This window comes from Canis aureus, chromosome 13 (genome assembly GCF_053574225.1).
Source record: "Canis aureus isolate CA01 chromosome 13, VMU_Caureus_v.1.0, whole genome shotgun sequence".
Lineage (NCBI taxonomy): Eukaryota > Metazoa > Chordata > Mammalia > Carnivora > Canidae > Canis > Canis aureus.
The window spans coordinates 39,237,627-39,265,578 of record NC_135623.1 but is presented as its reverse complement, the minus strand read 5'-3'; the positions used below and the strand labels follow the sequence as shown (position 1 = coordinate 39,265,578).

Sequence of the window (27,952 nt, the reverse complement as noted above, 5' to 3'; positions counted from 1 at the left end):
AAACTTTGTTGTAGCCAGTTTTGAGTCTATTTTAGCCAATCCAGGTACGTTCATTGTGTCTAAACCTCTTTTCCTTTTCTTTCTTTTTATGCATTTAATATCTGCTTTTATGAGCATCAGCCATGGTGCAGGATTCAGCTCAGCTCTAATGAGAAGACAAAGGTCATGAAGCCATAGTCCTAACCACCCGGAGTTTATAATCTGATGCAGAAAAGGGACTGGTAACATCTAACAGCAAGACAGAGTGTCTGGTGTCATGATGAAGACACAGAGTGAAATGTTTAATTTAGGGAAGCCTTCATAAGAAGAGCGGTGTTTTAATGAACCCATGATGGGTTAAGGGTGCCAGTAATGGACAGGGAATGATGTCGAGACCGTAGAGCAGAAGCTCAATGCCTAGAGCATTCCAAGGTACTTAGAGTTCAAACTGTGCACCAAGGCTAAAGCTTTGTCCTAAAAATTAAAAAAAAAAAAAAAAAAAAAGGCAGTGTAGAAAGAGAGAAATGCACATAAACAAATGAACGAGGGTAAGTTTTCGCTCCGAGTTAACGCACAAAGGCCTCTGGGATGGAGAGGAAGAAACCTGAACTGGGTGGTCTGTGAGGGCTGGTTAGAAAGCATCACAAGATTCTGAATCTTGAAGCAGCAGAACTTTGCCCATGGAATTAAGAGGAAAGTACAAGTTCCCCTTATCCTTTCGACTTGTAAGGATACAACTTTTCTGGGGCTTCCTAAGGAAATTTTATTTCAAGATTCTGCAAGGTGCGAGTTCTCTTTTCTCTAAATTGAAGTGTGAGGATGCCAAGTTCTGTCTTTTCTCATCGATTTCTCTTGTTTCCTCTCTCACTGCTCTCATTTTCCTTCCCTTGGTAGGGCCCTGTCTCTTCTTTCTCCACCTGGGAGGAAGCACACAGGCTGTCTTACATGTCAGAGGAAACTCCCAGGCCATCTTCCCCTACATCTCTTCCCTTTTACTAAGCAAAAGCCCAGTGATCATAATCATGGGGGGACCCTTGCTTTCTGTGGCCTAGCGGGGGAACAGAGGGCCCAGGTTTGCACTGGGAGATAGGATGGTCCAAGTTGAGACCCTGAAGTCCGATTGCTCAGTTCTGCCCCTTGCTAGCTGTTTAATCTCAAATAAGTCATCGAGTCTGGGCCTCAATTGCCTCACCCATAAAATAGAAATAATACAGTCGCTACCCCATGATAGGGAGATGAGGTGCACCCTGGAGACCATTCAGTGCGGTGGCTGGAGTTGTAGTCAACATTTTAATAAATGTTCGCTGTTTTTAGTATTTCGGCCAGCCCGTTAGCACCTTCTTGCTTCACAGGCTGCATGATTACAGCCTGTGCTGGTTCATTTCATGTATTCACTTGCCTGGACCATGGGGGACCCAAATATCTGGCTAAATATTTCTTGGTGCAGTGTAAGAGGGATTCTGGAAAAGATTAGCATTTGAATTGGTGGACTGCCTAAAGCAGATGGCCTTCATCAATGTGTGTGGGCATCATCCAATCGGGTAGGAGCCTCAGTGGAACAGAAAGGCTGAGGTAGGTTGAATTCTCCTTCTGCTGGATTGCATGAGTCGAGACATCAGTCTTCTGCTCTCCGTGTTCCTGGTTCCCAGGCCCTCAGGCTGGAACAGGAATCTATACCATGGGCTCTCAGGCTAACGGGCCTTGGACCACACCACAGGATCCCCTGGATCTCCAGCTCGCAGGCTGCAGATTGTGGGACCTCTTAGCCTCCGTAACTGCGGGAGCCAATTCCTCAGAATACACTTCGGGATAGATAGCCTGTTGGCTCTGGTTCCCTGGAGAACCCGGACTTTCTAGTCAGTGTGGTTTGCAGTCAGCAACTTGAGCATCCTCTGGGAGCTAGTTGGGAATGCAGATTCCCAGTCCCCGCCCCTGTAGTTTTAGTAAGATCCCCAGGTGCTGCACGACACCAGAGTACACAGTCTCCTTGCTCCCCATGAAAACGCCAGGTTCTATCAATGCTCCATCAGCTAGGGGACCAGCCTCGGCCTCATACCACAGACTCTGAACAACTATCCTCTAAATAAGGACAGTTCCAGCAAAGACAGTGTTAACATAGATCCAGCTTCATTTCAGTCGGTACAGTTATTGGGAAATAAAATCGGGGGTTTTAAAGGCCTATCTTATTATGCTAAGAGGGATGAGGACTGGAGGGATGGGTCCCTGCTCTGAGCGTACCTCCACACCACAGAGGAATAAGAAGTGGAGGGGAAGAAAGATCTTGTAGCCAGAGGCAGTATTCTTTACCTGTTCTTTTTTTTTTTTTTTTTTTTAAGATTTTATTTATTTATTCATGAGAGACACACAGAGAGAGGCAGAGACACAGACAGAGGGAGAAGCAGGCTCCCTGCGGGAAGCCGGATATAGGACTCCATCCTGGAACTCCCGGATCACTCCCTGAGCCAAAGGCAGACACTCAACTGCTGAGCCCCCCAGGTGCCTCTTTACCTTGTTCTTAAAAAAGGGCAATCTAGGGATCCCTGGGTGGCTCAGCGGTTTGGCGCCTGCCTTTGGCCCAGGACATGATCCTGGAGTCCCGGGATCGAGTCCCATGTCAGGCTCCCTGCAGGGACCCTGCTTCTCCCTCTGCCTCTCTTTCTCTCTCTCTCTATCATGAATAAATAAATAAAATCTAAAAAAAAAAAAAAAAAAAAAAAAAAGGGACAACCTAGGAGACAATTAGGAGAAGGCGGGAGAGAGTACCTGAAAGTCAAACATCTACTGAGAAAAGTTGACTAAATGAGATAAATAAGAAGTAACCACTAATAAAAGGTCTTTGAGCCAAGGGTTCCCACGCTGACCTGCTTTCCTATGGAGTTAAGTTTTCACCATGAAGAGGAAGAGTGGCGGGAATTTGAGAGGTATTTTTCTTAATGGGATTGGCTGGGATGAGAATGCAGACATAGGTCTGGAGAGTGCCTGTAGATAATGTACCCACACTTGAGTCTTAGCTACTCACCACCTATGCCTACCTTCTCTTCTCCTCAGTTTTCTGAAAGACTGAAAAAATATTACAATTTCTCAAATGTCCATATTTCCAGCCTGAGTCCCAAGAGATCCACTCAAGGGGACCAGGTAAACACTGAACAGATGTGATGGTAATCTACCAATATACTATTGGGCAAATAGCAGGACCAGATGAAGTTGTGCTCAATAAAGTTGAGTAAGAAGCAGGAAAAATGGGATTTCCTTACAAATCACTTAAAAAAAAATGGAAAAGGAATGTGACATGTAAAAGAAAGCTGCATTATGTGCGTTAGAATAATAATTACTTCAGGAAATAAAAACAATAGACTAAATTTCCTCCATCCTCTCAAAGGACTGAAAGCCATGGTGAGTGGAAAGGAGAACTGGCATACTTAAGAAAGAAATTAAAGGGGAAAATATGATCGGTTTCAAAATGAAAAGTGCTTGAGAATCAAAAAGCAGAACAGAATCAACATAGAACAAAGATCAGAGATGGGGAGGGTGGGCAGGAGAAAAACCACACAAGGGCAGTGGAAAAATATCAGGCAATGAAAGACATTAACTGGGAGCTCACAGATGTGCGGACCCAACACAGGGATGATCTATGTACTGGAAGATGAAAAACTAGAATGAGCTGACACTAAATGATGCATCAACATCTTGTAAACATACCATTTTCCAAAATGAACAAATGGCAGAGGAATGCATGCAGGTTTTTATTATTTATGTAAAGCTTAAAAACGTTAACATTTCTATATGTATAACATGTTATGAGAATATAAAGCAATGGGTGAGAATGGTAAATTCCTAATTCAGAAGAGTGGCTACCTCGAGGGAGGGATGGAGGCATGGAATCTCCAATGTATTCAGTGAGTTTTACCTGGGTTATGTTTGATTTTTCTTTTTTCTTCCTTTTTTTTTTTTTTTTTTTTTAGATAAGGTAGTGAGAGGATGGGTTTTCATTATATTATTACTTATGGCTCTTTTTTCTGTGCTGGTGAGGATAGGTCTTCTCAGAGCTTATAAATGAAGTATCAATTCTATTATTTCTGGAACTTAGTGGGCAATTAAAAACTTCATTTTGGGGAATTTCTTTATTCAGGATATTTTTCTTCCATTATATCCTAAAATTTTATGTTATGAAATATTTAATGGATACAACCAGGTTTAAAGGAAACCTTTTGAAGTTCTTATTTTTGTCGTATTAAACTTATGTTCTGATTTGTGAAGATGAGCATTTTAGGGATATTAAGTCTTTCCATCTAGGAAAATTTCATCTTTACATTCATTCATGTCTCCATTTCTTTACATATTCTTCTCATATGTTATTTTTCTTGTTAAATATATATCTAGGTCTTTTATACTCCATATCTCTACTGCATATGCGATAATTACATATATCATTTCTAACTCCATAATATAATATAAATGCTTTGACAAGTTACCTATTAGTCTTTTTTAAAAAATATTTTAGTTTTTAGTTTTTTTTTTTTTTTTTCGAGAGAGAGAGAGAGAGAGAGAGAGAGAGAGAGAACAAGCGGGGGGAGGGGAAGAGGGCTCAGTCTCACAACCCTGAGATCATGACCTGAGCCGAAACCCAAGAGTTGGACACTCAGCTAACTGAGCCACTCAGGCACCCCAAGTTTTCCTATTAGTCTTGATAATTTTTAGTTATATGTCTTGGGATCTTTAAACATATAATATAAAATTTGCAAATAAACATAATTTATCTTTGCATATGTGTATAAATAGGTATATATATGTGTACACACACACACACAGGTTTTTTTTGCCTTTTTTTATTGCATTATTCAGGTCATCCAAAATAAATTTGAAAAAAATTATAATGATAAAAGGAATTGCTAATTTTATTCTGATTTTTTAAAAGATTTTATTTATTTATTCATGAGAGACACAGAGAGAGACAGAGACATAGGCAGAGGAAGAAGCTGGCTCCCCATGGGGAGCCTGATGTAGGACTTGATCCCAGGACCTTGGGATCATGACCTGAGCTGAAGGCAGGGCCACCCAGGTGCCCCGATTCTGATTTTAATGGCAATGATTTTAAAATTTTTATCATTTATAAAATATTTATTATTTATTAAAACTTCTTTAATATATTTAGTTATGTTTCTTAAAAGAAATATAAGAATAAAAGAAAAATATGAAAGTATATTTAGATAAATTAAAGATGATACTGCGATCTTATTCAGAGTTTTTATTAGGAATTTTTTGTGATACTTATATAAATGTTTCTGCATCTATAGATATAGTATTTTTCTCTTTCTACAATAATTATAGTTTTCTAAAATATATCTACATGGTCATGCTATATTATTCTTTGTGACTGGATGTATTCAACATACTAATATTTTGAGAACATTTGCTTTCATAAGAATTTTTTTCCTTTTAGAATTATTAACTTGGGGTGTTCCTATTTTAGCTTCGTAGACATCTTGATAGTGTTCAATCATTTTTGGGAGTACAGAATATTTTGAATAAGATAAACAAAATAAGAATTGCAAATAGTTCCTCAAAATTCAAATTTGTTTGGTACCTGTGTTCAGAAAACAAAAGTTTTGACAAAGATACCACAAAATCTGATCATACTTGGTATCTGAGGTTTGGATGGTGAGTACCAAGAGCTCAAAAACCAAAGGATCTGTCGAAACTTTCTGAATATATTCAGCTTCTAGGTTGAATAGTAGAATTGAGACAGAGAGGAATACTTTCTAAATTTTTATTTGTTCTTTTGAAGGTTAGACTCTGAAGTAAGACTAACTCCGCCTAGACCCTTTCTAATGGTAGGTCATTCATGATATTCCAATTTCTTATTTGGTAAGGAAAAGAGAGAGAATGTTACTTTTTTTTCCTACATTTTTTTTTTGTATTATTTATATTCTCTATGTCCTTGCTTGTTTGTATCTGCTTGAACCATCAAATTCTGATGCAAAATTCTCCACTATGTCTGTGATTTTTATGATGGTTATACCTCTTTGTCAGAGTTTGGTTTTATGGGTTTTGCTGTTGTAGTTTGTGATGTACAGGAATTCATTAGCTGTACTTATAGATGTTATAATATGCTTCTTTTCCCTGCTTAATGGCTTGAATCTTGAATTTTTCCTACCTGATTTTGATTCTGCCATTCTTGCTTTCTGTTAGCATGCATTTGCCTGGTGTAATTTTCCACATGCCTTATTTTCAAACTTTCTTTGTTCTGTTTTAGGTGTGTTTCTTGAATACAGCATTGAGCCGGTGTATCCATTAGGATAATTTGAGTTGCAAATAATGCTCACTGGCTTTAAAAAAAAAAATGCTCTTCTAAAGTTGCAGGATAGGTTTTGTTTCAAGCATGGTTTGTTATAGTGTTGCTGCTTGATTTCTCTCAGGTCTTTCAACTCGGTGTTCCTTTGTGTGTTGGGCTGCTTCTCTCATGGGAGCAAAATAGCCACAGAGGCCCCAGGCCTCCCATGCATTTCTCCCTCACAGTCCAGAAGAAGAGAGAGCTCTTCTTCTGAAAACCTTGGAAATCTTGAATTACATGTCAACCCCTAAAAAAAAGTCACTGTGACTGGTGCCATGCCCCATTGAGTCTGGGCCAGTGTTACTCATCCTTGAACCAATTGCTTTGGTAAGAAGATTAGTATTATGATAAATGGTCAGTTTGGGTGAATTAAGGGTCAAGCTTAAAACTGAAGTTTGAAATTCATTCCACCCAATGGGTGGAATTATTCAAGAGAACAGAGTAAGAAGCATAAGTATTGTAAAGAAGTTAGTAGAATTCTCACTACTACATAGTAATATAATTCTGTATCTTCAAAAACCAAATGAATTAACTGAGAAAACACCAGGAATAATTAAAAATAATAATACAGTTTTTATAATATTAATATTAATAATGGGGAAAAATCACTAGTTTTTCTATTACAATAGCCAAATATCACTGAAAAAATATTTCATTTATAAAAAGCAGAAAATATATTAGAACAAGTTGATTAAGAAACATATAATGTATAAAAGCATGAACTTAAACTGAGAGATTTAGGATGTTTCCAGCTGGGTAAACTCAATACTATAAAGATGTTGATTTGTTTCAAAATACTCTCTGAAATCACTGCAATCCTAATGAAAATCACAATCGAACTTGTCTTTCGGGTGTGTATTTGGGAAGGGAAGTTTGGTAATTGAGAAAAAAATATTTTAAAATCTAGTTGATAAAATTATTCATGCTAGACTAATCAAAAAATTAAAACAAAACAAAACAAAAAAACTGCAAGTGTAATGGGCCCATGTAGAAGAAGGAAGCCTTTTCTCAGCAGAAACCTAAAGCTACAGTAATTAAAAACAGTGAAGTACTGATAGAACAGAATAGAAAATCCCAGAAAAACCCAACATAATATAAAGGTGGCTTAGCACATTAATGGTGTGTGTGTGTGTGTGTGTGTGTGTATGTGTGTTTGTGTGTATAAAATTCAAGAGAGTACATGAGTTATTCAATATACAGTTAGACAATACTTAGTTATTTGGGAAAAAAGTGAGCCAAACCCTTATCTCACAGTTCATACTAAAGTCAATACCAGATAGAATTTAGCTATAACTTAAGGTAGAATAGGCCTTTTCATGAATGATAGGGGAAAAGCAATTAAGAAATATGACTGTGTAAATATTTAAATTTTTTTATGTGAAAACAAACATATTAGCAAATAGTTCCTTTCCTCCTGCTAAGGAAACTACAAAATCTGGACAAAATTTTAAGAGGAAAACAAAACAAAACAATTAAGGCACCAGAGAAGTCTAGGAAAAGAAGACAACCCAGAGAAGTCAGTTTTGCATTTGGTACTGCTTTTCCTTAGAGGCAACTGCCAATTTTGGAAGTTAGATGAGAGACTGAGAAGGTGAGCTGATCCTTTGAATGACTGTTGGATTTAGGGAAGGGAAAGGAGGTCAGTGCTGCCATGGAGGAATGCATTGGTAAGTTCACATGTTTTAGGCTAGGACTCCAAACCTAAGGGCTACAATCCATGAATAAGTGTGGGCCTGAAATCGATCTTCCCCAGAAGGGACTGAAGCCCAGCTGTTTCTCCTCCTCCTCCTCCTCCTCCTCCTCCTCCTCCTCCTCCTCCTCCCTCCTCCTCCTCCTCCTCCTCCTCCTCCTCTTCCTCCTTCTTCTTCTTCTTCTTCTTCTTCTTCTTCTTCTTCTTCTTCTTCTTCTTCTTCTTCTAGATTTCTTCTTCTTCTAGATTTTATTTATTTATTCATGAGAGACACAGAGAGAGAGACATAGGCAGAGGGAGAAGCAGGCTCCATGCAGGGAGCCCGATGTGGGACTCAATCCCGGGACTCGGGATCATGCCCTGGGCCAAAGGCAGGTGCTAAACCACTGAGCTACCCAGGTGTCCCTGAAGCCCAGCTTCAAATCATATTATTTTGTGATTGAATTTAGAGAATTCAGGGATGCTATTATTTCTAGCCACTTGTCAGAAGCAAACAAAATCCTTTCTGAAGGAAGGTTACATCCTAGTCTCAAATTTTCTTTACCATTTTTCATATACAGTGTCTGACACTTGGTCAAGAAAAGATAGACATGTAAGGAATCAAGATAAGGGTACTGGAAAATCAAGAGAAGAAACAGACAGTATAAGAAACCTATCAGGAATCTTGAAAATGAAGTTTTCATACATGGATTTTAAAGTGAGTATGATTAATATATTAGAGATAATAAAATATGAGTTTTATAACTTTAATAGATAATAGTAAACTATGAAAAAATACAAAATGGAAATTCTAGAACAGAAAAAATATGTAACAAATTAGTAACCCAGTGGACAGGTTTTGTTTGTTTGTTTATTTAAAAAGATTATTTATTCATGAGAGACACAGAGACAGAGGCAGAGACATAGGGAGAGGAAGAAGCAGGCGCCCTGCAAGAAACCTGATGTGGGACTCAATTCCAGACCCCGGGATCTCACCCTGGACCCAAGGCAGACACTCAACCGCTGAGCCACCCAGGTGTCCTGTGGACAGGTTTATTATGAGGCTAGACACATTGAAGGGAGAACTAATGAGCTGGAAGTTAAATATGAAAAATATACAGAATAAATCACACAAATATGAAAAGATTAAAACAGAGAAAGAAAGACAGGGACACAGAGAACAATGTAAGAGACATAGGGGAACTAGTGAAAAGATCTAACCTATCTATTGACAGAGTCCACAAAAGGAAAAGAGAAAGATAGGGATCCCTGGGTGGCGCAGCGGTTTGGCGCCTGCCTTTGGCCCAGGGCGTGATCCTGGAGACCCGGGATCGAATCCCACGTCGGGCTCCCGGTGCATGGAGCCTGCTTCTCCCTCTGCCTGTGTCTCTGCCTCTCTCTCTCCCTCTCTGTGATTATCATGAATAAATAAATAAATAAAATCTTTAAAAAAAAAAAAAAGGAAAAGAGAAAGATATTGGCGAGAAACAATGTTTGAGAAGACAATGGATGATAATTTTCTTAAAAATAAAAAAATCTATGAACACACATGATAAATAACACATTCTCCAGTAAACAGCAAAGGAACTTCTGCACCCATAGACTGATACAAAAGAAAATACTGACATGTACTATTCTGGGACAAGAAAATTATTCCAGATGAAAACTTAAAGATACAGGACAGATTTAAGAGCCTCAGAAATGATAAATATTTAATGTTGATATAAAACTGTAATAATATCTTCTAGGGCTAATGTATTACAAATAACATGTTAGGATAAAAACAGTTAAAGGGTTCTAAGTTTCTTGCATTTTCTAGGAAGAGGTAAATATACTCATTTATCTTAGACTACAATAACTCATCTATACATGTTGTAATCTCTAGTGTAACAAAGCATAGTAAGAGAATGCATGGCTACTGACTTAGTAGAAGGAGGAAATAGAACTATAAAAACAATTGACCAAAAGAAGGGACAGAGAAATAATACAGAACAGCTAGTACAGATAAAAAGCAGATGGAAAATGGTAGAACTAAACCCAATCATATAAATAATTACATTAAATGTAAATGAACTAAATATTGCAATTAAAAGACTAATATTATCAGATGTGTTTTTTTTTTTAAGATTTTATTTATCTATTCATGAGAGACACAGAGAGAGAGAGGCAGAGACACAGGCAGAGGGAGAAGCAGGCTCCACGCAGGGGCCTGATGGTGGGACTCAATCCCGGGACCCCAGGATCACACCCTGGGTCGAAGGCAGGCACTAAACCTCTGAGCCACCCAGAAATCCCCCTCTACCGTAAGGTTTACAGTTTCCTTAATCAACCACAGATAACATGGTGGTGATGGTGGTTATGAACGCTGGCTCTGTAGAATTTTACTGGGCTCAAATTCTGTCTTCATATTGTGCATCCACTGCTTTCTCATTGTATGACCAAGGGCAGAGACTCTTAATCTCTCTTTGTCTTTCTCTCTTTTTAAACATAAAATGAAGGGATACCTGGGTGGCTCAGTGGTTGAGTGTCTGCTTTCGGCTCAGGCCATGATTCTGGGATCTGGGGATCAAGTGCTGCATCAGGCTCCCTGTGAGGCACAGGCTCCTCTATCTGTATCTCTGCCTCTCTCTATGTCTCTCCTGAAAAAATAAATAAAATCTTTTATATATATATATGGAAAAATGATAGAAAGTGAAAATCATAGATTTGTGAGAATTAAATGAGTAATGAACATGAAATATGAGAACAGTGGCTGGAGCACAGTAAATACTTACCAAATAGCTGTTACTTTTATTATTATAATTATGACTTTTGTGTGGGATATTGTTTTGGTATCTAAATTAAATGCTACTTAGATAAGTCTAAGGATAAGAAGTCTAGTCTTTTTTTCTGGTCTTGCTCTGTCCTCAACTCTTTCCCATTATTATTGCTTTGTCATGGGTCTGGTCTTTCGGGCCTCAAATTGGCAAACTATGAAGAATGGAGTCCTTCCTATGTGTGGGTCCTCTGGTTGGGACTGGGAATATTCTCTAGTAAGACAGGGCTGTACCCTTGAAGGAGCTCTCAGACGTGTGAATAAAGGATTTCCATGCAGAAGGATATGACTAATAGGAAGAAGGGTGTATCCCAGCACGTAGGATGAAGAATGTGCTTTGGAAGCAGGAAAGGGGGATATTTTTTTGGCTGGGGAAGAAGAGGAAGGCTTCATAATACACTTGGAGGGAGAGGCTGGAGAGGTTGTTCTAGGCACCAAGAACAGCAGGCACAAAGAGGCAGAATGGCAGGGAAGTACAAGGCATGTTTGGTACAAGGGTGTGGCTAATTGCCCATTGTCCCAGGTATGTCAGGTGGACAGAATGGGGCAGCATTTGTGAAAGCTGGAGAAGTAGACCAGAGTTGGGTTGTGACTGCTTTTCTGTGCAATTTAGAATTCTTCAGAATTATTTCAGAGGCAAATCTGGTATAGCAAGCCTCCACATGTAGTCACACTGAAGGTACAGTTGTGCTTTTTAGTTTATAAAAGAAATTCCAGTATGAGTCTTCCCTAAATGGCCAAAGAAGTATCGAAAGGAATTTAGGATCTAGAAAGAAAATCATTCTTTCCCAAACTAAATTATATATATTATGACCAACTAAATGTGAACTGGTACTTGTTCAACTGTTTAGTAATGGTTATACCGGCTATGACTATAATAACAGTGGTAAAGACAATAGCACGCATACTAATAGTACCACCGGCTAACACTTCTTGAAAACATTTCACGGGCCAGGAACTACTATGGAATCTCTTAATTCATGAGTATATTGACTATATAATCCTCATAGGACCTCTTTGGGGCAATGCTATTATTATGTATATCAGAAAACATATTGTAAACTAGGAAAAGCACCATGCCGATGATAGTAGTAGGTTGTATGGTTTTTTTTATGTGTGCCCTAGGCCTCACCTGCCTCTTATTTTCCTTACATGTTCATCTTTTCTCTAGTTTTATGCTATAGGCTGGAGGAAGAGACAAATAAGGGGTGGGGGTTGCAGAGAAACACGAAAGAGGAAGATCTTTAGAAATTATTACTCCCAAAGAATTGCAGTTGGAGTTTTGTTTTTAAAACTCATTTAGAGAGAAAAAATAAAGACAATGCTGTCATGTAAAATATTATCTCATTTTGCTATCATGTAAAATATTATCCCATCTTGCATAGCTGGAGATGAGTGGCTCCTGAATTAGAGATTCTGGGGGCTACACTGGGTTTCAAGCAGCCTGGGAGTTTGTCTTCTGTATCTGTCTATCAAGTCAGACTCAACTCTAAGCCTCACAATATGAGATCATTCCCTCCCATTCACTACATTTGCACAAGATCAGTACCAACTCAAGAGTGTCGCTTACTCTCCATCTAGGAATATTCCCTGGTTGTGGGAAGGAGAGGGTAAACATTGGGGAATCTCAAAGTACCATCGGGAAGATGTCGATGGACAGCCGGTTAAGATAGGAATTAATTCCACAGGGAAATTATGTCGGAGTAATCAATTTAGAAATTTAAAACTTGGATTCAGATTCAAAAATTTGGTGAAAGAAACAAAAACAAACCCAAAAACTCTGGCAGAAGCACAGATCTGCTTAACGTTCTTTTCAATCTCTGACAATTGTGGGCCTAAGATTTTTGCGAAATGAGAGGAAAGAAATTATGTGCAATTTTCACATCGGAACTAGTCTCTTTTTGCCTATTCCTTTCCAAATTTTGGCTACTTAGCATGTCGGCCAAATCCAACAATGAACATCACTTTAGAACAATCTGAATGGGAAAACCACAGAGCCCCGCTTCTTTAAAATTATGCATGAACAAATCCAGAATAATCAGAGGAAGCATAAAACAGATTACGTTTTACCTAAAGTGGAATTTAAGACATGCCACAAGTAATTGATTCTCTTTCTAGGATAATTTAAGAACAAAGGCTTGTTTGACTTCTCCCTTTTCTTTTTTTTTAAGATTTTATTTAAGAGCAAGAGAGAGCTCGAGCAGGAGCAGACGCTCCGCTAAGCAGGGGGCCCAGGTGGGGCTTGAACCCAGGACCCTGATATTTTGACCTGAGCCAAAGTCAGACGCTTAACAACAGAGCTGCCCAGGTGCCCCTATTGGACTTCTTAAGCACAGTAGCAGGTCACCGTTCTGCAAAGCCAGGACCGTGATGGTCTTCTCTGATATAACCGATCTACTTTTAATTTTTGCCACCTTTGTGCTGCTTCCTCTATTTTTGTATCTGTTACTCTTTCTTGTGATTCCTCGTTTATATGCCTGTCTCCACTGTTAGGAGTTCCTTGAGAGTAGAAATCTGTTATTTACTCTTCAAAAAGGTATTCTCGATTTTTGCCACTGCATCGTGCGTGGGAAGCAGTGAGCCACTGTTTGTTGAGCTCATGAATGAAAGCATGCTTGCCGTGGTAAAGGCCACACATTCGTTAAGAGACATCAATAATTAAAAAAAAAAAAAAAAAAGAGCCATCAATAGTTACAAGTCTGAGATTTTGAGCTCTGCCATTAACTAAGTTATTTTGAACTCCTGACGTTATGTTTCTTCATTTGTAAAAGATGATTTTGAAAAATTCGTCCGGCGAACGTTCATTTCTAGAACAAGAGAGTCCTAGTGTTTTTTTTTTTATAAAGTTGAAGCATATGTTATCAATGAATAATTCAAGTTTTGACATCTGACCACCAGCTTCGGGAAACCAGGCTACCCTGTCCTCTCATCTCACTTTGCCAAAAATTTCAATTATACTCCATTCTGGTTTGTGTTGTCTCTTTTCTGCTGATTCCTCTGGGGAGAAAAGAGGTGAGTAAAACAGTCATTGTATAGAGGATATTCGAGGTCAGAGAACTTTGTTCCTAGTGCTGGCTGCCAGGGGCTTCGCTTCTCTGGCCTCCGTTTTCCATGCCAGCCTCAAATAGCCTCCTAGGCCCTTCAGGGTGTTATAATTCATTCTACCACAATTTATGACAGGGAAGAAAAAAAAAACAGTGGAAGAAGATGAATCAAGTTGGATTCTCTGAGGAGATTTTTGAACTGGAGGTTGGTCTTTGGGTAACATCTACTTATTTTTAAAATCGTTGAGAGTCTTGCAACTGTGTATGGGCCACAGGTCCTCTAGAAATTTTCCATGCTTTTGCAAAGCTTACATAATTGCTTATGTGGCAATTGCAAAATCAGCCCTTGACGTGAACATGGGCCAGAGAAGAACTGTCCTGCTCAGAATTTCAGGCTTTCCCTCCTGCAGAGATGGAAGGGGGAGAGGGGCTTTAGCAGGAACCTAGGAAGAGGGCGGAGTTTGTGTAACGGGTGGGAAAAATCATCGAAGGGTTTATAAACAGTTGCAGTGCATGGAGGCAACCACATTTGAGACTGGAAAAAAAGAAAAATACCGTAGAGCCCATCATTTGCCCTCATTTCAGCAGAGAGGGAGGTTGTCCGTCTTGTGTTTCGTTCCTTCTATGTTTTGGAGATTGATGTCAAAGTAAAAACAATGAGATGCTCACAGTATTTTCTTTCCTAATTTGTCAATTGAGAATCAACTACCCAGAAAAGCAGGAAGTGGACTGCGGATGAGTTTATTAAGATCCTCTCTTAGCTGTTATTTGAGAGAGGATTCCCCACCCTTCCTTAATTGTAAGAGAGCAAGAAAGGCCTGTGAGAAGTTTGTTACCAGAAATCAGTCTCTGGGGGGGAAGAGTTGGTGGTTTATGTTCTAAAATCCAAGGCCAGAGAGAGTGTCCTAAATCATTGCAAGCAACTTGTTGGAGGAGAAGGTATTAAGCTGTGAGAAGAGAGTCTGATGGGGGGTGGGGGGTGGGTTCAAAGCCAGCTACACAAACAGAAAGACCAATAAGGCCCCCCTCTCCCTCCAGGCTCCTGGATATTTCTCCCCCCAGGCATATCCTGTGCAGCCTCACTTGTGCAGGTTCAGGGCAGCCTGGCCCGTGTCAGACAATAGATTCGCAGGATAACAACAGGGCAGTTGCTCTGAGGCCTTGGCCTTTATCAGGATTAACTGTTACATCAATAAGCAAAACAGGGCGGCAGGGTTTTTCCATCGCTGGCCTTTGCTGTTCCTGGGTGCCAGATGGCATTTATATCCATGAAAACAAAATGCTGCAAGTTATAATGTTGACTAGGCACTGTTACTTCCACTTGATCACACTGTTTGGGGCTCTCTTTGATGTACAAAACACTCCTAAGATAATGAAATGCGTTGGCAGCTGGCTAATGGCTGGGAAAGTGCAAACCCGACACTGAACCCTTCCACGAGGCTATTCAACGGCAAGGTGGTGTGAGGCCCGGGCCCAGAGGGCGCAGGGAGGCTCGTTGCCAGGCAGGCCCGGGACTCCGGGGCAGCGGCAGACGAGGGGCCCGGGGTTTTGTCCCTTCAATAGAAGTGGTCTGTGCCTGCCGCAGAGGAGAAATAAATCCATCAAGGCCCAGCTCAGGCTTATTCTGAACTGGCTGCTGGAATTTGCATAAGAGCCTCTGGATCACCTCCCCTCCAAGTGGAGGTGATCGGAGGCTTGGTCTTTTTCGTGCTCCCCGAGGAGGGCCTCATCTTTATGCAAGGAGGGGAGGAAGAGGGTCTTAGGAATTAAATTTGACTTTGCTGCTGCTAATCTCCTCCCTGGCCCTATGCACTGGGAAAGTAGAGCATGCATAATGGGGGGAGGCCTTTGCATCCCCCCATCCCTCTAGGCTACAGTCCACTCCCTGGAGGTTTGGCCGGTACTGGCCCCCATGGGAGGTCCCCTGTGCCCCCCTCCACTTGTGCCCCACAGCCCCAGCTCCAAGACCCCCGGACTCGCTGGCCACCAAAAGTTCTGCCCCTGCCTCAACTTCCCCAGTCTGAGCAGAAACTCTCCGTTTAAAATGCCTCCCGATTCTCTACGTTGTGAGATTGTAAACTCCGGGCAGAAACTGCTTTGGACCAAAGGTCAGGTACCTCTGGGCCAGCCCCTGGACCACAGCCAGCCTGCCATCTGTTTCAAAGCTAAGAAGAGGTGTTTTTTTTTTTTTTTTTTTTTTTAAAGTGATTGAAAAAAAAATCAAAAGAATATTTTGCATCACACAATAATTCTAGGACATTCAAACGTGGATGTCCGAAAGTAGGGTTTCGTGGCACTGCCACTCGGGGCCATCCACACCGGGCCTGGCTGGTCCTGCGGTACCATCGAGTCCTTGCTTCAGAGCCTTCGGGATAGTCTGCAAAGCCTAAAATATTTGCCATCTGGCCCCTTGCAGAAACGTTCCTGAAACATTTGCAGATCACAGAGGAGGTCCGACTGCCCCTCTCAGGCCACTGCTGAAGTCCGGGGATGAGACGAGCTGGGTGGGAAGTTCTCCACCATCCGGTGTCTCCATCACCTTTACCTAGAAAAGTCATCGGTGCCAACGTCAGAGATGCTTTTCCTTCTCTCCTTGCTGAAAAAGGAGCCAGCTTTTGAAGTTCTTGCTAAAGCTCCCTTTCTGTGCTTTGGGTCCCCAGGGTCGACTCCAACGATGGTATTTGAACAAATGCCTTTGGTTCAAAATGTCCCAAAGGTGTCTGTTGGGCTGGAGTGGAAATCCAAGGGGAAACACTGAGGTTGGGGAGAGTCTGGTGATGATGCTGCTTCCCCTGGCATTTCGCCTTTCCAGACGTCCTCTGCCACCACGAGATCACAGTTCAAGACTGTGAGCTTATCTGAGCCAACAGAACTAGGTCTGCCCATCCCATAGCTGATGTCTGTGTGTCTGCTTGGAGCTCCGCCTTTGCTGTTTCAAACAGTGTGTTGTTGTTATTGTTGTTTAAAGTCTTTGACCACATTTTCGTTTCCTCCTCATCCTGTTTGTGTGTGTGTGTGTGTGTGGGGGGGGCCCTGGGTATGAGGTCTCTAACTTCATACCACTCCACTTCTTTCTGAACTCTGGCTTTCACGAGATTGTTGGCCACAGCCATTCTAGGTCTTTGTTCAACATGGAATCTTTCTTCTCCAAAGGTTACAGCAGTGGGGCTCTACATGAGAATAAACTATGGGTGATCGTTTCTTTCTTTGTATTTTTCTGTGTTTCCCATGGGGGAGCAGGTATTTCTTTTATATCAAAGAGAAAAAAAAAAGTAAAAGAAAAATCGTAAAAGTACCAGTATAGTGTTCATCTCTACTTACTGGTGAGTGTGTCTCAATTTCTTCCTTTCTTCCATCTCTTCTATTTCTTCTTCTTCTTCTCCTCCTCCTCCTCCTCCTCCTCCTCCTCCTCCTCCTCCTCCTCCTCCTCCTTCTTCTTCTTCTTCTTCTTCTTCTTCTTCTTCTTCTTCTTCTTCTTCTTCTTCTTCTTCTTTTTCTTTCTTCTTCTTCTTCTTCTTCTTCTTCTTCTTCTTCTTCTTCTTTCTTTTAATATTTTGTTTATTTATTCATGAGAGACAGAGAGAGAGGCAGAGGCATAGGCAGAGGGAGAAGCAGGCTCCATGCAGGGAGCCCAGTGTGCGACTCGATCCTGGAACCCCGGGATCACACCCTGAGCCAAAGACAGATGCTCAACTGCTGAGCCACCCAGGGGTCCCACTTCCATCTCTTCTTGAAGAGCATCCAGACAGTATTTAAATCCATGAAACTAGATAAATCAACTCAGCTCTTGTAAATTATGACTTCATCAAAAAATATGAGAGATAATGTCTGAGTGTGTGTGTGTGTGTGTGTGTATGTGTGTGTAAAACCCAACTAGACTTCTGGTTTCCAGGTCCAACTGTAAGGACAATAATAAAAAGATGAACAAACTGGAAAAAAGACCTGAAATGACATTCATCGAATTATCAAGAGTAGTTCTCTCTGTAAGTAGATTTAAGGGGTAATGAGTGCTTTTACTTTATGCTACACTTGTTGGATCGTTTTACATTTTTAATTATGATGGTGTATTATATTGGTAATGATGAAAATACTTGAAAATAATGAAAAACTCCAATCCCACATATCTATTTCCACAGACCTTTGAATATCCATTGTCCGCACTACATCTGTTATTAATCAGCCCCTTCTTTACCCACCCACTCCTATGGCAAGAGACCCTGACTTTTAGATGCCTATATCACCCTTCATGGAACATTTGAAAAATGCTACTGTTCTAGTTCATCTGGGACGGGTAAAGGGAGTCAAACTTACTTTATGGTTTCAGATTTTTGGGTTATGCATAGAAAGAATTTTTTTGCTCCAATCTTTTACATGTAGGATGTTTTGACCCCACCATTATGTAATCAACACAAATTAAAGCTGACAGTTACAAGTGCACGTGGTAAGGTAAGTTATTAACTAGCTGCTTCCAGAAAGATAAATCTTCTTGACAAATTTATATCTGCAGTATTTGACTTGGGAAAAATTTTGACTTGATGAAAACAATGGTCATAGGAGAAAACTAAGAGCAGCAGAAGCTCTTTAATTGGTAAGATTTGATAAGGATAAAACAACTTGCAATTATAAGATTTACATTAACAAAAAACTTGGTCTCAGTGAACAGAATTTTTGATATGGAAATGATGATAATTAGAGAAATATTTTCATTATGCTATCTAGCAAATTGGTCAAGGGGAAATAACAATAGTTTAATTCTAGAATATTTCTCAAGGAAAATTCATCAGTGTTGGTAAAATTATGATATTAAAAATTGCTTGAATTGATAAAATCAGAGTGAAAAGGTTCTTGGGGCCAAATCAGTGAAGTGAAGATTATCCTTTTCTTTGGAGATCATGCTTTATTTTCTAAATGAGTGGCTTAGTATTCTGACACCATGTATGTAGGCAAGTGATCAATTCTCACAACTGGTCTGAAATGAACTTTTTTCATTTACTGAAATTTCATACTTGGGTCTACGTCTGGACTTTATTTCTTTTATGTGCTTACTTAATCTGCACTGTTTTTAATTATGGTAGATTTAAAGTAACCTTGATATCTAGTTAAGTAACCTTCTTTTGCCCCCCATTAGAGTGATTTTTTAAAAACATTTTCTTAGTTCTCTCACATTTACTCTTTCAGGGAACTTCAGTATCAGCTAGTTAAATAGACCAGATTTTAAATAAAAAGCTGGATGATTAAAAAAAAAAAAAAAGCTGGGTGATTATAGACATTTTAGTTGTAATCTCCTACTTAATTTTTTAAATATCTTGGCTCAATTTTATTTATATTTATATCCATCTAATCTTTATACATCTATATCTATACTTATATATGTAGATATCTGCGTGTATGTATTTATTTGGTTTTTAGCCTTTAAATTAATTGAATTTAATTATTTTATTTTTGTTTTCAGATTTTTTTCTTATTTTTGAGCCCTTAAAGATCCTTTGCTGTTCATTCCTTTTGAAGATAATTTCAGTTACTATATTATACTTTGTCCATTTTCTGCTTATTTCCGACAATGATAAGACCCAAGAGCCCTAGCGTTCCTGCAGCTCCAGCACACAAGATGATTTTGGCACCTATTTGGAAGCAAAATGGCAAGGGTTTATTTTTTTCCTGGAATTCAGTATATACTCTGAGTGTTGATGAAGAGCCAAGATGTTGAAGTGTCCTTGCTAGTGGGATTTCCCTGTACGTTCTTTCTCTTTCCCAAAGAATAAGAATCTATTATTTATCCTGCCCTTTGCCTTGTCCTCTAAATTCTTGGATGAAATTCAGAAGGAGCTTTTAAAGTCTACCTCCCCTTTGATGAGAGTTGGTGATTTGAATTTGCATTGTAATACTCTCCCTAAGAGGAGAGCCTTAACCTTCACAATGCTATATTTGGTAAATTCAATACCAGATAATGGACAATTCTTTGAAATGCTGTCTCATTCATCTGCCACTTGTTTATAGTTTGTTTTGGGGGTCAGTCATGTGACCTTTGGGGTGTTTTTGTGTGTGTGTTTTTTGTTTTTTGTTTTTTTTGCAAAATACCTTTTTTATACATGTCCTATTCCATGAAGGAAAAAATTAGATCGATCTCTAATTCTATCTTTAGTGTATAAAATGATGCCTGGCACATCGCAGGCACCCAGTAAATATTGTTGATTGACTGACTTGCGTACCTTTATTTCCAAACACCACCTTTGAAGAATGCTAGGTCATCAGAATTAGCTATTCGTCTGCCCCAGAGGTCATTCCAGCATATCTGAAACAGATCTGACGTCCCCAAAGCTTCTGACTCCTCTTATTCTCAAACTTTGATCTCCGTGTCCTCCGTGTCCTCCTCAAAATGTTTAGGCTGAACCCACTTTTCTGTCATTTAAGAACTTCTTCCCTTGTCTCTCTTCTCCAATCCCATTCACATCCACGTGTAATTAGCCCCCAGATTCTTGCATCCTATTTCACAATGTCTCCATACCCATTCAGTTCTGGTTCCCACCACCCTAGTTCCCATTCCCCTTGCTCCCCCTCGCTTGGCTGTTACAATTCCCCCCTAATTATTATCCCTTCCTTCAGGGACTCTCCCCACTCAGTCACTTCACCAAAATCCACGTTAACATTGCCTCTAGAACACTCATCCTTCCACAAGTCTGACCCCATCACTATGTGCCTGGGCTTTCTTGTTACCTATAGAATACAGCTGAAATGCTCTAACCTGCTTATATATCCTTCCAGAATGTGCAGGACCTCAATCACGATTTCCAGTTTAATTTGCTTCATGCCCTGAACCCTTTGCTCCTGCCAGGGTGGTGTCTTGTCTTTCCCTGGACGAATCCTGCCATCTCTTTGCTGCTGGTCTTTATCCCATCTCTCTGTGCTCTTTTCACTGGATGGCCCTCCATGGCCTCTCCTGTTCAGGCTTCCCCTGAGGTACCTTGCCCGCTTGTCTGCCAGCTGCACGAGGTCGTGTGACTGCCCCTCACTCTCCAGATCTCCCTCCAAAACCACTTCTCAGGGAAGCCTTCCACAGTCCCTTCTCTGGGAGCCTTCCCTGCTCCCATATTTTAGGTCACACTAAATGCCTTCAGCCCTGGTACTCACTAAAAGGTGCAGTGTGTAGTTATACACATATTTGGGGGGTCATCTGATAAAGACTGTCTCCCCCAGTTTATTCTAAACTCTGTGAATGAGGAGATCTGGCCTACCTTGTTCACCACTGGGTCCCCTGCAACCAGCACTGGAGCACACTAAATAATGAATGAATGCATCAATTTCTACAAAAGACTTGGCCATGCTCCTTACCCTATCTTCTCTCAGAAACCGCCCAAGACCCCATTTTGAATCTATCTCTCTCTTTCCTTTAATCCCTGAACACTTACATCTTCTCTCATAGGTGGTAGCTCCTAGGGAGTAGTCTTTTGTCATCTACACTATAGTTCCTCCTAGGAACCCAGGAGGATGATCTGGTTTACTTTTGATTTTGGCTCCATTCATGATCTCAGGATCCTGAGATCAAGCCCTGTGTAGGACTCCACCCCGCCCCCCATGTGAACATGGAGCCTGCTTAAAATTCTCTCTCTCCCCTTCCCTCTGCCCCACCACTCCCTCGCCTCCCCCCCACACACTTTCTCCCCTCCAAAATAGTTACTGTTTTTGTTTTACTCCTTTGTTCATAGGAGTAACAGAGGCTTGCAAAAGTTGAAATGGTTAAAATCTGAAATGTTTGGAGTATTATGTCATACTTCTAACACACCAGAGTTTCGGTCAGAAGCTCATCTAAACTAATGTACTCCGATACATTAGTTTAGCCTTAATTTTAACCAATCAATTCATAGATGTGCCAGGATGTTAGTTAGGGAGGCTGGGATAGGATAAGGGATGAGTTCAGTGGGAATTTATACCTACTGGTGGAAATCCATGCTCTAGTGCCGGTGTGCTAATAATATCTTCTTACATTCTTATTTGGTCTTCTTTTGCACACTTCACTCAGGAATCTCATTAATAAACTCTAGCAGATAATGATAATAAGGAAATAATGGTAAACTAATCTGTGTTTATCCTGTTATCTGCACCTTAGCTGAGGATATAAACCCACATGGAAAAATTTGGCCTTTGTCTATTTACATCTGTTACAAAAGTGCTTGACTTCACCAAGGCTGCAGGTTTATTGCTCTTAATTCTACTCACAACAAAATGAGTTGTCCTTCAACCTTGTTTTGCCAAGCATTTCATTTGGATTAATAAATGGTCTATTGCAAAGAAAACATCAAAAAGTGTTCAAAAAGTGATATAGCACAATTAGCTCTGGACTGCTGCAGAGGGCTTGGAGAGTTTCCGGGGGCATATATGTTAATTCGAAGTCACAGGAAAGAACATGGGAAGGAACAGGAAAAGCTGTGGTTATACCCTGTAATGGAGCTACCAAGGAGGAAGATATTAATAGCATCTTATAGGGGTGCATTCTGGGTATTTTTCTTATCTTGGCCATTGGAAAGGTGGGGAGAAGTGTAGTTTTAATAACAAAATCTACTCATTTTTCTTTCTCGCTTTTGAAGATTGTGAGAAAATTCCTAAGTGATATTTTTGGAAGAGTCAGGAAGGTATCATTCTGATCTCTGTGGGTACTCAGAGATGTAAATGACTCAATTTGGATAACTCAGCACCCAGTGTGTCTCTTAATTGTTCCTTTGATGAAAAGAGGACTTTCCTGAAAGATATGAGCCAGAAGGAAGAGAACCCCAGTTACAGGGCTCTGAAAGAAAAAGCTGAGGTCTTTGGGATTTCTGGTAACCTGCTCAGTTGGGGAGTCAATATCTATAGATTAGAGAGTCAGTGATATCACTGTCAGGTTCTGAGACTTTTGTAACTTGTATGTATTTGTCACTGTGGTCATTGCCTGTCCCCATTTTGACTGCCAGCAAAATGCTTGAAATGAAAGTCATTTCTGGACAATGTCTTAGATATGTTGAATTAAATCATTCACTCAACCAGTTTTTATGGAGTGCTTACTCTATGCCAGGGTCTCCTCCAGAACCTGAAAATACAGCAGTAGGCAGAGCAGACATCTGTGCCTTCACTGAGCTAACATTCTAGGGAAAAGACGACAATTAAAGAAGTAAATAAAATCTATAAAGTATTAGACACTGATAGGTGCTATGGAGGGGGAAAAAAAAGGAAAGAGGATAGAAGATATTGAAGTTGGGGGTTGCCATTTTAAATATGGTAGTCAAGAAATATTTAATTGAGAAGGTGACATATGTAAAGATCTGAAAGAGGAGACACAGCTAACTGTGGTTATCTGGGGGAAGGGTGTTCCAGGAAGAGGAATACAAAGTTTAAAGGTGATTTCTGAAACTAGTTTATTAAAGGATTTTATTGGCTCAATGTCTCTGAAAACTCAAGGGTTGAGGCTGGCCTCAGACGCAGCTTGATAAAGGGATTAGAAAAACATATGTGTGTGTATATATATATATATATATATACACATATATATATATATATATATTTTTTTTTTTTCCCTGTTCTCTCTATATGTTGGTTTCATTCTTACATAGTTTGGCCTTTTGTGGCTGTTGGAAAGCTATGGTGTTTCCAGTTCTGACATTCTTGTACTTCATCTCCATAGGAAGAGTAAAGGCCTTTGTCTCACTTTGTCTCAGTATTATCAGCAAAATTCTCATTTTGTCTCTTTTGGTCGGAGTGGGTCCCTGCCCATTTCAGAACCAATTATTGTGATCAGAGCAATTACTATGTACTGATTGCTTTATGTTTGTGTCTCTTGCTACAGCAGAATGGCACAGACTGAGAAAGTATGCATGTGCCTGGTTTTGTTCTGGTTTTTGGCTTTTGGGTTTTTTTGGGGTGAGGGGACATTCCCCTGAAGAAAATTGGGGAACCAAGAGAAGGATTAATGGGTTTGAGATAGCAGATGCAGCAAATTGTCCTTTATACCATGTCTTTTTTGCTTAAGTCAGATTCCTGTTAGAGTTAGAGCCATCACAAACTTGACGGGGAAAGTCATTTCATCTCTACTGAATCCAGTTTCTTTTGCTCTAAAATGAGGAGATTGGACTCATGAACTTTAAGGTCACATTGTAATTTATACTCTATGACCAAGTATATTTTCTGAAGTCTTAGATTAAAAATGTTATATTATACTATGATATTACAAATATAATCTGCTGAAGGAAGGTAAGAGGGAGTACTTAGCTTCTATTCTGGTGATTGCTATTTGGTGTAAGGGCCAGGATGAATCCTTGAGGCTAGACTCTAAAATGCAAGATTTTTAAAAGCTGGTATGATCAGTCTTAGATGCCTTTGTCCTGTGATTTACTGTTTCCTCTATTTGATGAGCTATAGGAAGAGAGAGACAAAGGAAGAGAGTGGATCAGGATTCTCTGCTGGGTCAATTTCTAGCCTGGGGTTGGATGACTCAGTTGAAAGTCCAGCTCACAGAGTGTATTTAACACCAATTTCTATATTTGAAACAGAGTGGAGAATCTATGCACCTTTCTATATTGGCCTCTGTGACATTAAGACCAAATGACATTAGAATAAGGATTGCCTTAAAGGTGGAAGACCCTGGGAATTCATTTCCTGGACTTTCAGGACTGCATAGTCCTTCTTTAGTGCTGGATTGAGGAGAGTGGCTGAAGGAAATGGCCTTTCCTATAGGCAGCATCTTGAGACTCTGATTCTCCCAATAATAAGAAGGGACTTCCATGAGTGTTTTGCCTGTGTTTCATACCAGAGTTCCACATTTTATATTTATGACTATGTGGGTCTGACAGCTGGCATTGCATAAGAGAAACAAGAATCTCCTCAAGCTTCCTGCATGATTCAGACAATACCTAAAATCCCTTCATGGATGGTTTCCATGTGTCAGGAATAATGCGTTCAGGTAGCCAGACCTGCCTCTGTGAATATTCTCTTGGAAATTTCCATGCTCTTTAGTGCAGTGCACAAAGGCCACATCAGACCTAGAATTTCTCCCTTCTTCGATGACAGATTCAGGGATTTATGTTCTCTTGGCTTCCCCAAATCACGAAAAATCCCTATCCAGTCTCAAGAGGTTTTTACAGTCTGATGAAGGCCATTTTCCTTTCTTTTTTTTTTTTTTCCCATTTTCTTATGCTTTCTTTACTGAAGTATAAAGAACCCATTTGCTTTTCTCCCATCACCCTTTCTTTGAAGTTGTAAGGGCATACTTCATGAGGATGTGGCGTTCCTGAAACCCCTTCCCCACCCATCCGAAATACTCTCCTTATTGTGGATTTTACATGGTTGATTCACCACAATACTTGTCTCTGAAATATTTTCCTAAAATAAAATATATGTAATAATCTATTTCAGTGCACTGTCATCCACATATTGTTCCCATACTCCGAGTGTTATCATATGATCTCAGCCAATAAGAGCTGACCCAGCAAACTATACTATACGCGTTTGATCAGTGACACTGTTCTGCACTTCCTGAGTTGAGTGCGTCTGCAGTGTTTGTTGTTTCTTTCCCTGTGCTCTCTTTTTCTGCCATTTTTTGTGTTCTTTTCATGGCTTCCAGAAAAAGCAATAGTAGACTTGCTGCAAAGAAAGAAAGATACTTACAATGAGTATTAAAACATAAGTTTTAGCTAGAGAATGAGAAGACAAGCCATGGGACTGGGAGAAAATATTTGCAAGGTACATATTTGATAAAGGACTGTTGCTTAAAATGTGCAAAGAGGGGATCTCTGGGTGGCTTAGTGGTTTAGTGCCTGCCTTCGGCCCAGGGTGTGATCTTGGAGACCTGGGATCGAGTCCCACGTCGGGCTCCCTGCGTGGAGCTTGCTTCTCCCTCTGCCTGTGTCTCTGCCTCTCTGTGTGTGTGTGTGTGTGTCTGTGAATAATAATAAATAAATAAATCTTTAAAAAATGTGCAAAGAGCTCTTAAAACTCGACAGTAAAATAAACAACCTAATTTTAAAAATGGGCAAAACCCAAAAAGACACCACCCCGAAGAAGATAAACAGATGGTAAATACACATATGAAAGAATGCTCCTCATCATATGTCATTAGAAAATTGCAAATGAAAACAACAATGAGATAGCACCACATTCCTATATTCTAAGCCATTCTAGGCCGAGACATGGAACACCAACAACAGCAAATGCTGTGAGGACAAGGAACGATAGGATTGGTTGTTGGTGGAAATGCAAAGTGGTTCAGTCACTTTGGAAGACGGTTTGGCAGTTTCTTACAGAACTAAACATGCTCTTACCATATGATCCGGCACTTGCACTCCTTGGTATTTACCCACATGAGCTGAGAAGTTATGTCCACACAAAGCTTGCATGTGGGTATTTATAGAAGTTCTACTCATAATTGCCAAAACCTGTAAACAACCAAGATGTCCTTCGGTAGGTGAATGGATAAGTAAACTAGTATGCCCAAACAATAAAGTTTTATTCAGCACTAAAAAGAAATGAGCTGTCAAGCTATAGAAAGACATGGAGAAAACTTAAGTGCACATGCCTAAATGAAAAGTCAAACTGAAAAGGCTACATACTGTATGGTTCCAACTATAGGACATTCTGAAGGAAAAGGCAAAGTCATGGAAACAATAAAAAGATAGGGGTTGGCAGGAGGGAGGGATAAATAGAGCGCCAAGGATTTTGGGGAGTAGTGAAACCATTTTGGGTGATACTGGAATCGTGGATACATGTCATCTTATGTTTGTTCAAACCCATAGAATGTACACCAAGAGTGATCCCAATATAAACTACTGGCTTTGAGTGATAACGATGTCTCAGTGTAGGTCCATGGATTAGAGCAAAGGCACCATTCTCTAGGGACATGTTTATGGTGGAGGAGGCTGTGCCTGTGGCTGGGGGGAGGAGGGATGAGGGGATATGTGGAAAATCTCTGTACTTTGCACGCAAGTTTGCTTTGGCCCTCAAACTGCTCTAAAAATTAAGTCTTTAGAAAATACAAGTAGCATAGGTTTTTGAGGTGACCTTGTGTGGAAGTTCTTTGACATTATAAAAGACATCATCACCACATCCTGAGAAGACTAACATTCAGCTTCATAGAAGAGGGAGGCAAGAACCCTCGGTGGTGAGGCCCAACTCCAGTGGCCATGACGAGCCTTTGCCAAAGCCTCGCTGTAAGAACCGTGCCTTGTCAGCCTGTTCAGAGCTGTTGAGTTAGCAGGTAAGCTTTCCCGGCCCTGCCCTAGGCCTGTGCCTCTTCCACCAACAAGACCAAGGAAGGAAAGTGGAGAGGGATACTGCTCACTCTGAGTTTCTAAAAGGCCTTCCTGGGAGATGATCCCCCTCCCTTGTCAGAGCTGGATGGTATCAAGCCCAGCCTATCTGGGAGGACAGCTGGGTGCAGCTGAGACTGTGTTTACCAGTCCAGCTGCTGAAGCAGCAAGAGTCTCTCCCCTGCTGCTCCCCTGGCTGCCCCTTGCTGGCTGGACAAGGAGAAGGCTAGATTGAGTGACTTTGGCCAATAAGTATGCTAATGGCTGACATATAATGACAGCACCTATTGTGCCAGCCGGAACACTCCGTGTTTTACATGGATTGTCTCCATCCTCAAGATTAACAGCCAGTAGCACTTCATATATACCAGGCATATTGTCCGAGCTTTAGATATATTACCCTGATCTAATCCTGATGAGAGGCTAATGAGGCGGTACCATTACCTTTCCTGTTTTACAGGTGAGGAAACTAAGAGAAACTGAATGACTTGCCCAATGTCGCACAGCTGCAGGGTGGTATCATCGGTAATCAATCTGAAGGAAAGCATGAGTCCAGAACAGTGTGATAATCAGAGTTGTGCAGAGTTGGTCTGTTATCATTTTATTGATCCCTAAAATATTTTCTAAAAATAAAATGTATATGAAAATCCATTACGGGGCAACGTGAATACATGTCTTTCCCCCGCACCCCTGTGTTCTTAGTGTACCATATGTTCTGGGATAACGAGTGTTAGCATAACAGACGGTACCACATGCTCTTAATAACATGAGGGGATTGTATCCCTTGATTGTGATTGCTAGCATTAAAAAAAAATAGAAAAGAAAGCACAACGCGAATTTGGAGAA

General features: G+C 40.3%; 1 long non-coding RNA gene across 1 annotated transcript; it reads left to right on the top strand.

The window, feature by feature from the left end:
* LOC144282303 (uncharacterized) lies at positions 1-27,757 on the top strand. Its single transcript, XR_013350696.1, has 6 exons — positions 1-411; positions 5,765-5,810; positions 8,561-8,697; positions 17,731-17,821; positions 19,291-27,054; positions 27,567-27,757. It is a non-coding gene; the product is annotated as an uncharacterized LOC144282303 (long non-coding RNA).
* Positions 27,758-27,952: the final 195 nt, after the last annotated feature.